Source organism: Physeter macrocephalus, chromosome 14 (genome assembly GCF_002837175.3).
Source record: "Physeter macrocephalus isolate SW-GA chromosome 14, ASM283717v5, whole genome shotgun sequence".
NCBI classification, from domain to species: domain Eukaryota; kingdom Metazoa; phylum Chordata; class Mammalia; order Artiodactyla; family Physeteridae; genus Physeter; species Physeter macrocephalus.
The window spans coordinates 113,069,451-113,084,332 of NC_041227.1; the positions used below are offsets into that span (position 1 = coordinate 113,069,451).

The 14,882-nt window shown below is 39.7% G+C and overlaps 1 protein-coding gene across 4 annotated transcripts in view; it reads left to right on the top strand.

Annotated features, from left to right (window-relative positions):
* The window catches only part of SPOP (speckle type BTB/POZ protein), a 78,441-nt gene that overhangs the window by 28,887 nt on the left and 34,672 nt on the right, over nt 1-14,882 (top strand). For 2 of the 4 annotated variants that reach the window (XM_007128533.4, XM_007128532.4), the window contains exon 2: nt 4,702-4,811. The exons of the other annotated variants lie outside the window; for them this stretch is intronic. The gene's annotated coding sequence lies outside the window, so the exon portion shown is untranslated. The remainder of the gene's footprint in view (nt 1-4,701; nt 4,812-14,882) is intronic. 4 annotated transcript variants of the gene reach the window in all.

A 14,882-nucleotide genomic window follows, 5' to 3' on the forward strand; every position in this document is an offset into this window, starting at 1 on the left:
AACAACAACTTTTTTCTACTCAAGCTGAATGTGAAGTGGTCTTATTCCCACCGACATCCAAACTTATATTCACACCAATTTATCATTGTGTGGATAATTGAGAACTGACTAGTACTTTTTTTTTTTTTTTTTTTTTTGTGGTATGCAGGCCTTCCTCTGTTGTGGCCTCTCCCGTTGCGGAGCACAGGCTCCGGACGCGCAGGCTCAGCGGCCATGGCTCACGGGCCCAGCCGCTCCGCGGCATGTGGGATCCTCCCATACCGGGGCGCGAACCCGGTTCCCCTGCATCGGCAGGCGGACGCGCAACCACTGCGCCACCAGGGAAGCCCTGACTAGTACTTTTTAAAACTCAGACTTTCTCTTTAAAGTACATAATTGTGTTAAAGCTAATTTGTGGTATACTTCAAGTATCTCCCTCCTAGCATCACATTCTTTTCACTGAAGCATATTTGACCAGTGTTGCCTTTTAGAGGGAACCAAGGTCATAAGCTGACTGACTAGCTCTTCTGACAAGCCTTCTCAGGATGCTGTTAACTTCTTTGGGCCTTTAGGATTTAGGATCCATTCCTCAGTTTTTCAAGTAAACTTGTTTCTTCGGTGCACCAGAGTTGACTGGTCTCAGAGAAAAGTGGCTAGCCAAACTCACATTGGGCTGACAGATAAACCAGAATGCCGTTTTATTAAGGTACATGGTGAGGGTTTTATTAAGGTACATTGAGGGGCAGTCTTTTCCATCACCTAGAAAATGTGTCTGCTCAGTCCCTTCCCCTCCTAGTGTCAGAGTATTATTAAAAAACTAGGCGCTGTGGTTGCGAATCTGCCTGCCAATGCAGGGGACACAGGTTCGAGCCCTGGTCTGGGAAGATCCCACATGCTGCGGAGCAGCTAAGCCTGTGCGCCGCAACTACTGAGCCTGTGCTCTAGAGCCCGCAAGCCACAACTACTGAAGCCCACGCGCCCTAGACCCCGTGCTCCACAACAAGAGAAGCCACCGCAATGAGAAGCCTGCACACTGCAACAAAGAGTGGCCCCTGCTCGCTACAACTAAAGAAGGCCCATGTGCAGCAATGAAGACCCAAAGCAGCCAAAAATAAATAAAAAACAAATAAACCAAAAAAAAAAAAACTGATAACAATAGTTGATGTTTCCTGAGCACTTATTATGTGTTAGGCTCTGCTCTAAGCATTTTACTTGTATTTAACTCATTTAATCTTCACAGTAACCTTATGATGGAGGTATTCTTACCTGTGTTTTACAGGTGAGGAGTCTGAGGTACAGGGAGTTTTTTTGAGTATTAATAACTTGCCTGAAAGCATATATTTTGTTCTGTATTCTGATTTTGGTGGTGGTTACATGTGAATTCTGTCAAAAATTTTGTACGCAAAAAGGTAAATTATACTGTATATAAAAATGCTAAATAAATAAATAAATGCATCCAGGGTTCTATCGATACTTTTGTATCCTTTTAACGGGATCTGTTTAGAACTTTTCATAATGCCAGAGTCTCATATTAACAAATTTTTCTAAACTTTCTCACCAATTCTTTGACCAACCTGACAAATAAGAAAATGGGTGGATTTAAATTTATACATCCTTCTCCTACTTTGGTTATCACTACTTGAAGACAGAGAGGCATGAAAGGATCTGAAGAGTCTACAGATTATACTGACCCAGTCTTTTTTTCCACCAATAAATTGTGAATGATTTTTCACCATAGATATCTACAGTATTTTTTAAAATAATTGTAAAAAATTTCTTTTTGAATGTTTTCATCTCCTTCAAGTATGGTAGGGATTGAAATAAAGGTTATAATTTCATTCTAGAATAAAGAATGAGGATAAAAGTATCCTAATGCCAAGAATAACAAAAATATTTTGAATTAGCGAAATTAACAACAGTTGGGAAAGTCAAAGTTTATAGACATGAGATATTTATAGGAGTGATTGGGTTAATTATAAATTATGTGGCAGTCTTAAAGACACTGAACATGTAATTTCAATTTTTGATAATTTGTTATGCAGCAATGGAAAACTAAGACACCTCCCTTCCTCCACTGGACTGTGCCTTGACTGCTTTGCCTTGTATGGAGTGCGTGCTCATTAAAAACTCATACAGTGGGGGAAAGAAGTAAACTACTGCTTACCTTTGGAAGTAATTTGTATTACATGATCTGATTGGCTGAACTCTTCTGGCAAGTATGGGCAGTAACCAATAAATATGCACTTTGGTTATCAGAATGTCTACCAGCCAATTATGACCCGTTGTTTTATGTCATAGTAGTTTGCCATTTAACATAGCAGCCCTACTAATAGTTGCTTTAGTTTGTTAGTGACAGTATGTGCAAGCTCAGTGTTAACTTGAGTGTCTTTGGATTTGATTTTTGGTTTAGTTTCAGGTAGTCATTTTTCTGTCTTAATCCATTGCCACTTAATACCAATCTCAAGTCCAAGAAACAGATTCTTGTGTGTCTTGGAAACTGTAGATTGTATTGAAGGGCGTAACTGTTTCATCTCAGTCTGAGGCCTGCCTCTTTGATTATGTGATTGTAATATTTTTTTTTCTGTGGTTTATAATTTTTATTTGAAAACTGTTAACCTAAAATTTTTGTCTTCTAATATGTGGAGTTCATTCTGGTAGATGGGATGTTGAACTCCATTAGGTAGAATTTGCTAGCACCTAGAAGACTTTAATTTTTTTTCAGCTGCAGCCAATCTTAAAGGGCCCACAGGTAAGGGTGTTTTTTTGGTGGTGGAATTTGGGGACCTCCCACGTGATTTTCTGATAATGTCATGGGCAGGACCCTTGCCAGGTAACCCTTATATTTGACTTCGTGTCCCATGTACTACAACTGCCCCTCCCTTTCCTAGTTGATGCCTTGTTGGATTATCTGCTCTGAACCCAGTGTCTGGAGTTGGGCCCCATTAATAATTTGTGCTGTAGTCAGAGCAAGGGCTGAGAAGACTTCCCTCATTTTGAAAGATGCTTCTGGCCCTTAGCATAGGACTTGCTGTGTTTGGTGAGTTTTACGTGTAAGTGTAAGGTCGGCTTTGGTTTGAGTGCTTCGTGTTGATCCTTAAAACTGTGAGGCTTTTTTTTTTAGTGATCCCCTGATAATAGAAGAAACTGGGGGCAGTTTTCTTAAGAGATTTAGTGTTGGGTGTGGTTGGTTTACTTGGATGAGGAAATGAAAGATTATGTGTTGGGAATAATTTCATAGTGGGTGTTCCTAAATTGTGTTTTCCCACTTTTCTTATAAAATTAGAGGGAGCTTCTGCTGAAAACATACTGCATTAGATATACCTCATTTCCCTGGTTCTAAAATTTTTTTAAAATTTCTTTTTCCACATATCAGTGTAAGACCAAAGTTGTTGCTCCCTCCCCCCATGGGATGGCATACTACAACTGAAGATGTAAGAAATACTTAAAATAACAAATTATAGAAAAGTAAAATGAGAACTTTTATATATGTGTACTTTGTTTTTAGAAACTCATGTGCTCCTCCTGTAGTTGCCTGATGTTTATATGGTCCTTTGCAAATACTTCCTACTAAACTAAGATGATATTTTCAAAGTGGATGACACTCATTAATTTAATTAACAGTTACTTATTGAGTATCTACTCCATGCTAGACATTATACCAATTATTTAATTAAAAAACACTTTAAAAATACACCAGGAGTTACTTCTGTGTGCTCTGTTAACACTTATCAACTCTGAGATCATGTACTATTCCATTTAACTTGGGAATAAACAGCTGAATTAATAGGGATCCTCTGGCAGTGAAGAAGATAAGGAACTAAATTGATTTTTCAGTGTACTGATACCCATCTCTGGGTGAAAGTGGCCAGATTATATGTGGAGGAATTTAGCCATACATGCTATTAAATCCACATCCTGATCTAAGATAGAACTTGATCTCCTTGGAATTAATAGAATCTGCAGTACAAGTTGCTCACTCTCACCTACTCTTTGTGCTTCCTTGTACTCAAAGGTGTGGGAGAATTGAGCAGTCAGTCATGTGGATGGGGAGTATGTATTGGTACAACATTTTGTTGAGCAATTTGGCATTATCTATCAAAATAAACAGTGCTTAGACTTGGGCTTGCTGCATTTATGTTCAGTTACACCTATTTGCTACATTGTTTGCAGTAGCAAAAACCCAGAAACCACACATCAGGGTACAGTGGAATTCCTTGCAGCCTTTAGAAGGATCAAGGTATGTGTGTGCCTCCAAGGAGTATGAGTGTGTGTGTGTGTGTGTGTGTGTGTCTGTCTGTTTGCTGGTACATGCCTTTTTTTGGTTTTGTGTGTTTTTTTGCTTGTTTCTGAGGCTACAAAAGAAAACAGTGGTTGTCTTTAGGCTTAGGAAAGAGGGATTTGGGTGTCTGGAAGGTAACTTTTACTTTTCAATTATAGTTTCCTATAACTTTTGAATTATTTATACTGAGTACATATTGCTTTTATTTTTTAAAACGCATATATGTAGAGAGGCAGATGTAATTTTAACAGTTTTTCCAAAGGGTCATAGAACTTTAGTTCTAGAAGGGAGCTTAGAGAGCCTTGGACAGTTGCCCTCAATTTAAATATAAGAAAACTTAGATTTAGCAAAGTATCTACAAAGCCTACACTAGAATTCAGGTCCCAAGGACAGCAAGAGCTTATGAATATATTGACTTGTTCTGTTCTGTTCTGTTCTAACAGTTTATTTAACTGATGTCCATTTCTCATTGTGAAGAATTGATTTTGAAAGACCCAGTAAAATGTTGACCTTTGTGAGACAGATCTTCATGTAACTACCTCTGGCAATAAAGGTAAAGTGGTAGTGTTAACTCTTACCTACATTTTGTAACTTTTCCTTAAAAATGAGTTTATTTATGAGTTCTGTAAGTTTTTAATATTTGAAATGAATTTGTGTCTAGAGTCCAAAGCTTCCCTTTTTGGTTTGAATACTTGCTGACTATCTAGATTTTTAAAACTGATTTTACTGAGTTTTTGTTCCATCTAGTTTCCAGGGATGAATAGATGGAGAAATAATTTTTGTGTCTTCTAAATGGCTTCCTATTTAAAGACCAAGTATACTGAAAAGGATGGTAGGGAAATTGTTTAAAGGAGGAAAATTTATATATTGAGGAGGAACTCTCAGTTCTTGAAAATATGAGTTCTTCTTTTAACTATAAGTTGAGTCTTTTCCTGGCTCTTCAAGGCCAGAAACATTTTCTCTTAATTCAAACCAAGCAAAGAAATTGGTAGTAGTGAGGCTGGTGATTTTACATGGGACTGGACATCCAAACTGTATTCAATGAATATTTTTTATGGTTGATTGACTTTAGGGCTCAAGCAATGGAAACACATTTATTAATGCTCAGAGTAGTTGTTGGACTTAGGATAAAAATCTATTTTTTGCTGTGACTCTGCTAGTTGTATAGGTGGGAAAATCTTAGTCTTCCAAAATTTAAATAATCCATAAGCCTCTTCCAAAATGGGACCTCTATTTGATAATAATTTGATTCAGCTAATAAGATGACTCGTTGCTTTGAAGGAAAGGGTTTTCAGGAAATAGAGTAAAAGAGCCTTTTTACATCTTGAGGATCACAGTCAAATCTGTGCAGCTTTAATCAGTTAAGGTTTGGTTGAATTGAAAGGAAGAAGAGGTTACAGAGGGCCAAGAACAAATAGAGTTGCAAATTTATCTTTGTAACCTCACATCCTTGGGGAGGAATCCAGTTTCTATAGCCATTTTAATTCTGTTGCGAATGTAGACTGAGCAGTAGAATTGGGTATCCTGACAGTTGACTTAATTTGAACAGTCGCATTAGGTAAGACTGGAAAACAATCTGTAAAACATTTTACTGGGTGTTCATTAAATCCTTTTATATCTCTAGAATATTTTGCTAATTCCTTTATTCACCAGATGTTTATGAAGCACCTTCTATGTGCCAGGCATAATACAGGATTAGCTGGGTACAAGTCCCTTGCCCTCAAAGAGTATTCAGGCTAATAGCAGAGAACTCCCTTCACTTTACTCAGATCACTTCAGTCTTTTACTCCTGAAGAATTAAGTAGCATTACCAAGTTTTCTTGTTTTTTTACTATCACCTAAAAGGCATTTGTTACAATTTTTGTTATTATTTATATCTCCATCTCCAAAAATGCTTTTACGTCTACCTTTTATTTTTCTACTTGTAAGCCAGTTTCCCATCTCAGAAAACAGATCTCAGCTCCCAGTCCCATTATGATCAGTTGTTTTCCTTAATTGATAGAAAATAAACTATGTACTACAGAATAAGGCTTAGTGGTCAGAAAAACTAGTGATTTCTTTAAGGCAAGACAGAGTCTACAGGCTTGATATTATAATTTTTTAAAAGAGAAGCCTAAGTGGATACAATAAGAAAAGTTTCAAAGATCAAGGATGGCTTTGTTAAAAATTTTTACACCCAAAAGAAGAAAGAAAGTTTAATCAAGTTTCTGTTGGACCCAAACAAGAAAAAGACCAGGGGCTGCTTCTGACTTTGAACTGGGCATTATCTCAGCAGAGCCCCCACTGTCTAGGTTCTGGTTTTCAGACTTGCAGGACCAGAATGTCAGTATTATAAGTGCACTCAGAAGATGATCAGGCTCTATAAACTGTAGACAGTGTAGAGGATTAATTCACACAAAACAAATCCATGGAAGAGTAGGGATGGGGCTGCTACTTTTGGCTGTGGTCACAGAAGGCCTTTTTTATTTCTAATTTTAAAAAAAGAAAAAAATTTATTTATTTATTTTGGCTGTGCCGGGTCTTGGTTGCGGCACGAGGGATCTTCGCTGCGGCATGAGGACTTCTTAGTTGCGGCATGCTTGAGGGATCTAGCTCCCCAACCAGGGATCGAACCTGGGCCCTCTGCATTGGGAGCATGGAGTCGCATCCACTAGACCACCAGGGAAGTCCCCAGGAGGCCTTTTTTAAAAGAGATGACTGTTGAGCTAAACATAAATAACAAGAAGCTACTTGCTTGTTATGTGAATAACTAGGTAATGTGAATAACTAGGAGAAGGGTCTTCCAGGCTGAGGGAAGATAGCACTAAGACCCTGAGATGGAAACAGGCTTGGCTTATTTATAGAAAGAAGGCCAGTCAGTGTGTTTGGAGTGAGGGATAGGTGATAAATTTGGCATAATGGACCGGTTTTTATAGGACCCTATAGGGTCAGGTAAAGAGACTGAATTTTATTCTAAGTGTGGTTAAATGGAAGAGGGACATGATCTGATTTACCTTTTTAAAGTTCATTGTGACTACTGTGTGGCAAATAGATTGTGCTACAGAGGAAGCTGGAAGATCAGTTAGACACCAGTTAACACTGGTTCAGATGAGAGAAAACTGCACAGAGATGGGTAAAATTTGAGATGGATAAATGTGGACTGTATTAGGAAGCCAGACAGCTGACAGGACTTGCTGATAGTTGGGATATGAGAAGATAGGGGTTTTGGCTTGAGCAACTGGATAGAAGATGATGCCATTTAGTATTTTAGTCATGTTAGACTTTTCAAATGAATATAAATAAGGAATGATAGAAATTGTGCTTTTTAATTCTGTAAGCTTGTGGCAAAGGAGAGAGAGATCTCCTGGGGGAAAGACACTGGATTTTTGTAAACTCAGACTAGAAAATACTCTGGCATGTTAGAAAAGTAGACATTTTATTTTTAAAAATTAATGATGATTAGGTGCTAAAATATGGAAAGTCCTTAAAAAAGTATGAGGACATATGATTTGTTCCCAGGTTCTAGTCTTGAAAGTAGGCATGAGCCTATCAACAGTTTGCCCAGGTGTCATTAATAATTGTGCTCAGAATTTGTTAGAACAAAAGAGCATAGTTTTCAACAGAGTTGCCACTTGAAAACAAAATCAGAATTGAAAGCTAGGGTGCGTGTGTGTGTGTGTGTGTGTGTGTGTATATATATATATACACACATGTATATATACACATATATATATACATATATATGTATATATATATACATATATATATATATACACACATATATATATGTATCTTCTATCGGGTATTTTTCCAGTTCCTCTGTGTTGAATAATACCTCATCTAAGAATCACCTAGTCACAGGAATTAAACTATTGGATTAGAAGTTGAAAGACTTCAGTCTTAACTCAGCCCCCTTAATAGCCATGTAACCGTGGTAGATTGCAACCTCTGAGCTTCTGTTTCCTTATTTGTAAAATACTTGCCGTGCACGCCTCACAGAGCTGTTAATAAATCCCAAATAAGATCATGAATGTCAAAGTACTTGGAAGATGGTGGTGAAGCGTTGAATACTGCTTGTGAGGGAATGGTTATATAGCTTAAAGCATTTACCACAAAAGGACCTTAGAAGTACTTTTAAAGAAGATAAGGAAGCGCTCGCTTTGGCAGCACGTGTGCTAAAGTTTGAATGATACAGAGAAAATTAGCATGGCCAAAAAATAAAAAAATAAAAAGACAAGGAAGATGGGAGCGGGAGTGCTCCAGTTGTATCTCTACTGTGAATCTTGAGGTTATGGTTTCCATTAGGCTGTAGTACTCAACTGTACAGACCTATTCTCAGTGGCCTTATAATTCTTTTAAAAATTATTTATTTATTTATTTATTTATTTTTGGCTGTGTTGGGTCTTCGTTTCTGTGCGAGGGCTTTCTCTAGTGGCAAGCGGGGGCCACTCTTCATCGCGGTGCGCAGGCCTCTCACTGTTGTCGCCTCTCGTGGAGCACAGGCTCCAGACGCGCAGGCTCAGTAGCTGTGGCTCATGGGCCTAGTTGCTCCGCGGCATGTGGGATCTTCCCAGACCAGGGCTCGAACCCGTGAGTGGCCTTATAATTCTTAACCAAGGTGACTTGTGAAACAGAGGATCCTAGATAAATTTAAATGCTATGAGGATGATAAAATGTAAGTTTGGTTTTGTTCTCTTATTTGGTAGTTAGAACTTTATTCCTAGCCATAATGAAAATGAAAGGCAGCAAAATATGGTTAGTATTTTTTACTTTTAAGTTCTTTTCCCTTTATTTGCTCTTGGGCTATGGAGAGGCATTTTGTTTGATTTACTTGGAGTATCTTTTCCTTAAGAAGGGAAAAGTATAAACATGCCAGAGGCTTGCTAGCAGTTGAAAGCAACTGTTGGTCAGCCAGAGAAAAGAAGGAAAAAAATAGGTTGGGGAATGGAAAAAGTGAAGCAAGAGGGAGGAAAAACAGATTTGAAAGAGGAGAAAAAGCATTTAAATCATTTCCAAAAGTCTCAAGTTTTCTTTTTAAAAATCTGTCTTTGAGTTTAGGTACTATACTTCGAGGTGATTGAAGGAGGGGTTGGTCTTAGAGGAGAGTGAGTAAAATTAGGGAAAGTGGGAGGACAGGTGTTCAGATTAGAGGTAGATGATGGAGAGGAAGGAGAAGGTGCTCGTGGAAACATGGTTCCTTGTGAGGATTGACAGTCTCTGAGGATATACTGGGTTAGGATGAGTATTATTCTTATTTAAAACGTGCTTTCTTACTGAAGTATATAACGTCAGTCTCTTTACTCCCTCTGCTTAAATAACCCTGGTGCTGTGTTCCCATCAACTGGGGGAAAATATTTCACCAAGAGCTAAATTTTTTATTATTGAGAAGATCTGGACTGAATTCTTTGGCTTTTTTGGTTTGATTCAGACTACTCTGATGTCAACTTTTTAAAGCTTTTCTAATCTACTTTTCCCTCTGAATTCATTGTTTTGGGGGACTTCCCTGGTGGTCCAGTGGTTGAGAGTCTGCTTTCCAGTGCAGGGGACCAGGGGTTCGATCCCTGGTCAGGGAACTAAGATCCCACAAGCCCAGGGGCAACTAAGCCGTGCGTACGCTCTGGAGCCCGTGCGCCGCAGCTAGAGAGAAGCCTGTGTGCCACAACGAAAGATCCCGCACCACAACGAAGATCCCGCATGCTGCAACTAAGACCCGACGCAGCCAAATAAATAAATAAATATTTTAAAAAAAGAAAAAGCCAAACAAAAAGTAGAGAGATTGTGAGACCTTCAGCTGAAGTCCTCTTCATTCACTTTCTCAGTTCTTTTTCCCACCTCACTCCCCAGAGACAATCTATGACCATAAATTTAGTGTGCATCCTGTGCAGAGTGTGTGTGTGAATGTGTAAATAAATTCTATTGCAGTCAATTTTTTCATTTATTCTTGTTTTTTCAAGATCTGTCCATCTGGATACATGTAGATCTAGGTCCCTCATTTCAGCTGTTTCATTTTTTAATTTCTCTGTATGAATATTTCACAGTTTTCCCAAACCCCACGGGCCCAGCCGCTCCGCGGCACGTGGGATCCTCCCAGACCGGGGCGCGAACCCGGTTCCCCCGCATCGGCAGGCGGACGCGCAACCACTGCGCCACCAGGGAAGCCCCCTTCCCAAACCCCTTTGATGGATACTTAAATTGTTTCCATTTTTTTTGCCATTACAGACAGAACTTCAGTGAACAACCACCTCGTATGGTTTTTTCCTCCTCCTCTTTCTTCCTTGTTATTGCTTGGGTGGTTTGATTTTTGTCCTAAATATCTTATTTGAATTCTCCCATTTGGTTTACCACTTTGGTATTCACAATCATCATTTGAAGGAGAGGAAGGGATGAGGAAAACCTTCTCTAATAACTTGAAATGCCAGTTTTCTTTTTTTTTTTCTTTCTTTTCTTTTTTTTTTTTTTTTTTTTTGCGGTACGCGGGCCTCTTCACTGCTGTGGACTCTCCCGCTGCGGAGCACAGGCTCCGGACGCGCAGGCTCAGCGGCCATGGCTCACGGGCCCAGCCCGTGCTCCACGGCATGTGGGATCTTCCCAGACCGGGGCACGAACCCGTGTCCCCTGCATCGGCAGGCGGACTCTCAACCACTGCGCCACCAGGGAAGCCCAAAATGCCAGTTTTCTTTTACTAAGGCCAGAGGCTCTGAAATGTTCTTTTCCTGTGGATTCTTTATGGACTCTGATACATTTGGCAACCTTTGCATTTAACATTTTATATATTTATTGTCTCATATCCAATAGCTGATTTTCATAAACATCAGTAACTACTCACGTTTTCCCTTTCTCCGTTATATGTTTTCTTTCGTTACTTTTTAACTCCTAGAATACTTCCCACTCATTAAATGTAGGACTAGTATTTAGTTGGTTGATCTCCAACCTAGTTCATTCAATTCTTGTCTTACAAATTCATCATGAACCAAATGTAGCTGATATTTACAAAAGAGTTTCTTGGAGCATTCTTAGCCAAATTAGACATTTTAAAAATGTAAGCCTTTACCTTAGATTGGAATTATTACAGATAAATTTTATTCAGGGACCATATGTTTCAATGACCAATGGTTTTCTTTTTTATTTTGGCTGTGTTGGGTCTTCGTTGCTGAACGCGGGCTTTCTCTAGTTGTGACGAGCAGGGGCTACTCTTCATTGCAGTGCACGGGCTTCTCATTGTGGTGGCTTCTCTTGTTGTGGAGCACGGGCTTTAGGCATGTGGGCTTCAGTAGTTGTGGCTCATGGGCTCTAGAGCGCAGCCTCAGTAGTTTGCGCATGGGCTTAGTTGCTCTGCCGCATGTGGGATCTTCCCGGACCAGGGCTCGAACCCGTGTCTCCTGCTTTGACAGGTGGATTCTTAACCACTGCGCCACCAGGGAAGTCCCTGGTTTTCATTTATATTTTTTTCTGGAGTCTTTAATCCACTATACTTTAGTCATTATTGTGAGGTTGGGTGTATTTTTTAAATTTATTTTATTTACTTATTTATTGGCCGCGTTGGGTCTTCGTTGCTGTGCGTGGGCTTTCTCTAGTTGCGGCGAGTGGGGGCTACTCTTCGTTGTGGTGCACGGGCTTCTCATCACGGTGGCTTTTCTTGTTACGGAGGACGACCTTCAGTAGTTGTGGGACGCAGGCTCAGTAGTTGTGGCTCACGGACTCTAGAGCGCGGGCTCAGTAGTTGTGGCACACGGGCTTAGTTGCTCCACAGCATGTGGGATCTTCCTGGACCAGGTATCGAACCCGTGTTCCCTACACAGGCAGGCGGATTCTTAACCACTGAGCCACCAGGGAAATCCCAGGGTGTATTTTTATTTTTATTTTTATTTTTATTTTTTTTTTTTTTTTGCGGACCGCGGACCACTCACGCCTGTGCCCCCTCCGCTCAGTAGTTGTGGCTCACGGACTCTAGAGCGCGGGCTCAGTAGTTGTGGCACACGGGCTTAGTTGCTCCACAGCATGTGGGATCTTCCTGGACCAGGTATCGAACCCGTGTTCCCTACACAGGCAGGCGGATTCTTAACCACTGAGCCACCAGGGAAATCCCAGGGTGTATTTTTATTTTTATTTTTATTTTTATTTTTTTTTTTTTTTTGCGGTACGCGGACCACTCACCGCTGTGGCCTCTCCCGCCGTGGAGCACAGGCTCCGTACACGCAGGCTCAGCGGCCACGGCCCACGGGCCCAGCCGCTCCGCGGCATGCGGGACCCTCCCGGACCGGGGCATGAACCTGCGTCCCCTGCATCGGCAGGCGGACTCCCAACCACTGCGCCACCAGGGAAGCCCTCCCAGGGTGTATTTTTAATTTTCATGTGTCAGGGTTTTTTTTTTTTTTCCCCCACTTTAAAGGTGGATCCTGTTCAGAGCTTTGAGCACTTGGAATGTTAAAGTGTTACAAATGAAAACCGTTACTCTTCTCTAATAATACACTCCGCCAGCTGAAGTGTTTGAGTAGGACTTCCTTTCTTGAATATATCAACTATCTTTAAGAATTTATGTGCTAAGTATTTTTTAAAGTAATTGATAAGACCTTAAAATGGAAATCTTAGTAATAAATATAACTGTAGAATATCAGGTGCCTGTGTATTTTCTTTCAGATTTATGTCCTAGGGTATGGTTCATGTCACAAGTTACTGTGGTCGGAAAGTAACCTTTGGATCTAGGCTTATTCTGCCTTTATTTTAGGTGAAGTATTCCACCAAAAGTATAAGCTCTATCTGTATACTCAGCAGTATGTGTAATCACTCAGTAGGCAGTAAATTGTTCAGTGAATTTTCTTCCTTATGTTGTAATCACTAAGTTTGAATGGAGTTCTTTACCTGCTCTTTATCCTGTCAATCCCATGTTTTATGCTGCAGAGAAATGTTCTTATTTTAAATCTTTCTTTAGAATAAAAGTATGTTCTTATGTGGAATACTAACACCATGGAGTTTTGTTTTGCCTTCCACTCTGGAAACTCTGGTATAAAAAGTTTTAGTTCCTAAGTCAAAAATAATTTTTTCTTTTAACTGTAGTCACAGTCTTGGGATATTTCATCTGGATACATAGCAGAAGACTTTACTGTTTCTGTGGGCATCAAAATATAAAGAACCTTCTTCTTGAAATTATATTTTGTTTGCATAATTCTTTATTTAACACACCTTTTTTCCTGACTTTAAAGAAAATATGCTCATTAAAAAAAAAACAAAACTCTAAAGTAATGAAAAGTGTAACTAAAGGAAGCAATCACTCAGTCTTCGTTGCTACATCTTGTTGAGTAATTCCCTTAGTGGTTATGGCGGCACACACCCGCACCAACAGTACAGGAGAGCTCTTGTCTTTTGTCTCTCTGGGCTCTCCCAGCATTGCCATCATTAAAACGTGCACTGCACATTTGTTTTAGGGGAAAATACAGTTTAGTTTGTATCAAGTTTTTATGTCTTACCTGTGACTCAGTACTAATAAGAGCATAAATCTGAAACTGGTTAGTAAAACAAACTTTATTAATAAATTTGACTTACAGAGAAGGGAAGCCTTTTTTTCAAATGTATATTGTCTAATCTTTCAAGGATAGAAATCCAAAAGAAGAGGAGATTAATTCAGTCGTTTATTAAATAAGTATTTGTTTCTGATCTTCCACTTGGCCAGACACTGGGTACAGCAACAAAACAGGCAAGAGTCTGCCTTCTTACATCTCAGGTAAAGTGTGGTAAATGACTTTGTGTGCTCTAGAAAAAAATGAAGCAATGCAGGAGAAATAGGATTATGGCTGGGGGGGAGGGGATGACATGTTTAAGGGTTTCAGGGAAGGCCTCACAGAGATGGTGGTTATTAGGGAAAGCCCCAACAATGGGGCGGGAGTATGCCGAGACAATATCTAGGGGAAGAGTTATCCAGGTAGAAAAAAGGGCAAATGCAAAGCCCTAAGGCAGGAATGAGCCTCTTCTGTCTGAGGAACAGCAGCAGAGAAGGCCAGTGTGGCTGGAACACAGTGAACTCCGGAGAACATAATTGGACATGAGGCCAGAGAGGTAATGAGGTCCAGATTGTGCAGGGCCTTTTCAGTTATTGTAAGGACTTTGGCTTTTACTCAGAGTTGAGATGGAAATCATTGGAGGTTCCATCGGAGGACATGATTAAACTAAAAAGGTAATACCAAAAAATACTTGTGTCCTGGCTTTGCTTTTTCAAAAGCTTTTGTTTGTTTCTTATAATAATTTGGATATTAACTAATGGCTCCTGGTGAGTAGTCATACATAGATTTAAACATTTGTGTCAGTACCGAAAATTTCCCAGGAATACAGATCTTAGGTATTGCATTTAAATTCAGAGAAAGAAAGTATAATAGGAAAGCCTGTCTATAGATATTCATTCCTGGGTGGCCCTGCTTTTATTACTGAGTTCTCATCCTGAACTGTCTCGAAAAAAAAAAATCAAGGGTATATTCTGTGCAAGACACTATATTCACCCTTAGACATTGGAGGAGATATATACATACACATACATACACACACATATACTCTATTGGGTAATTTTATTGCACTTTTTTTTTTTTTTTTTTTTGGGGTACGCTGGGCCTCTCACTGTTGTGGCCTCTCCCGTTGTGGAGCACAGGCTCTGGACGCG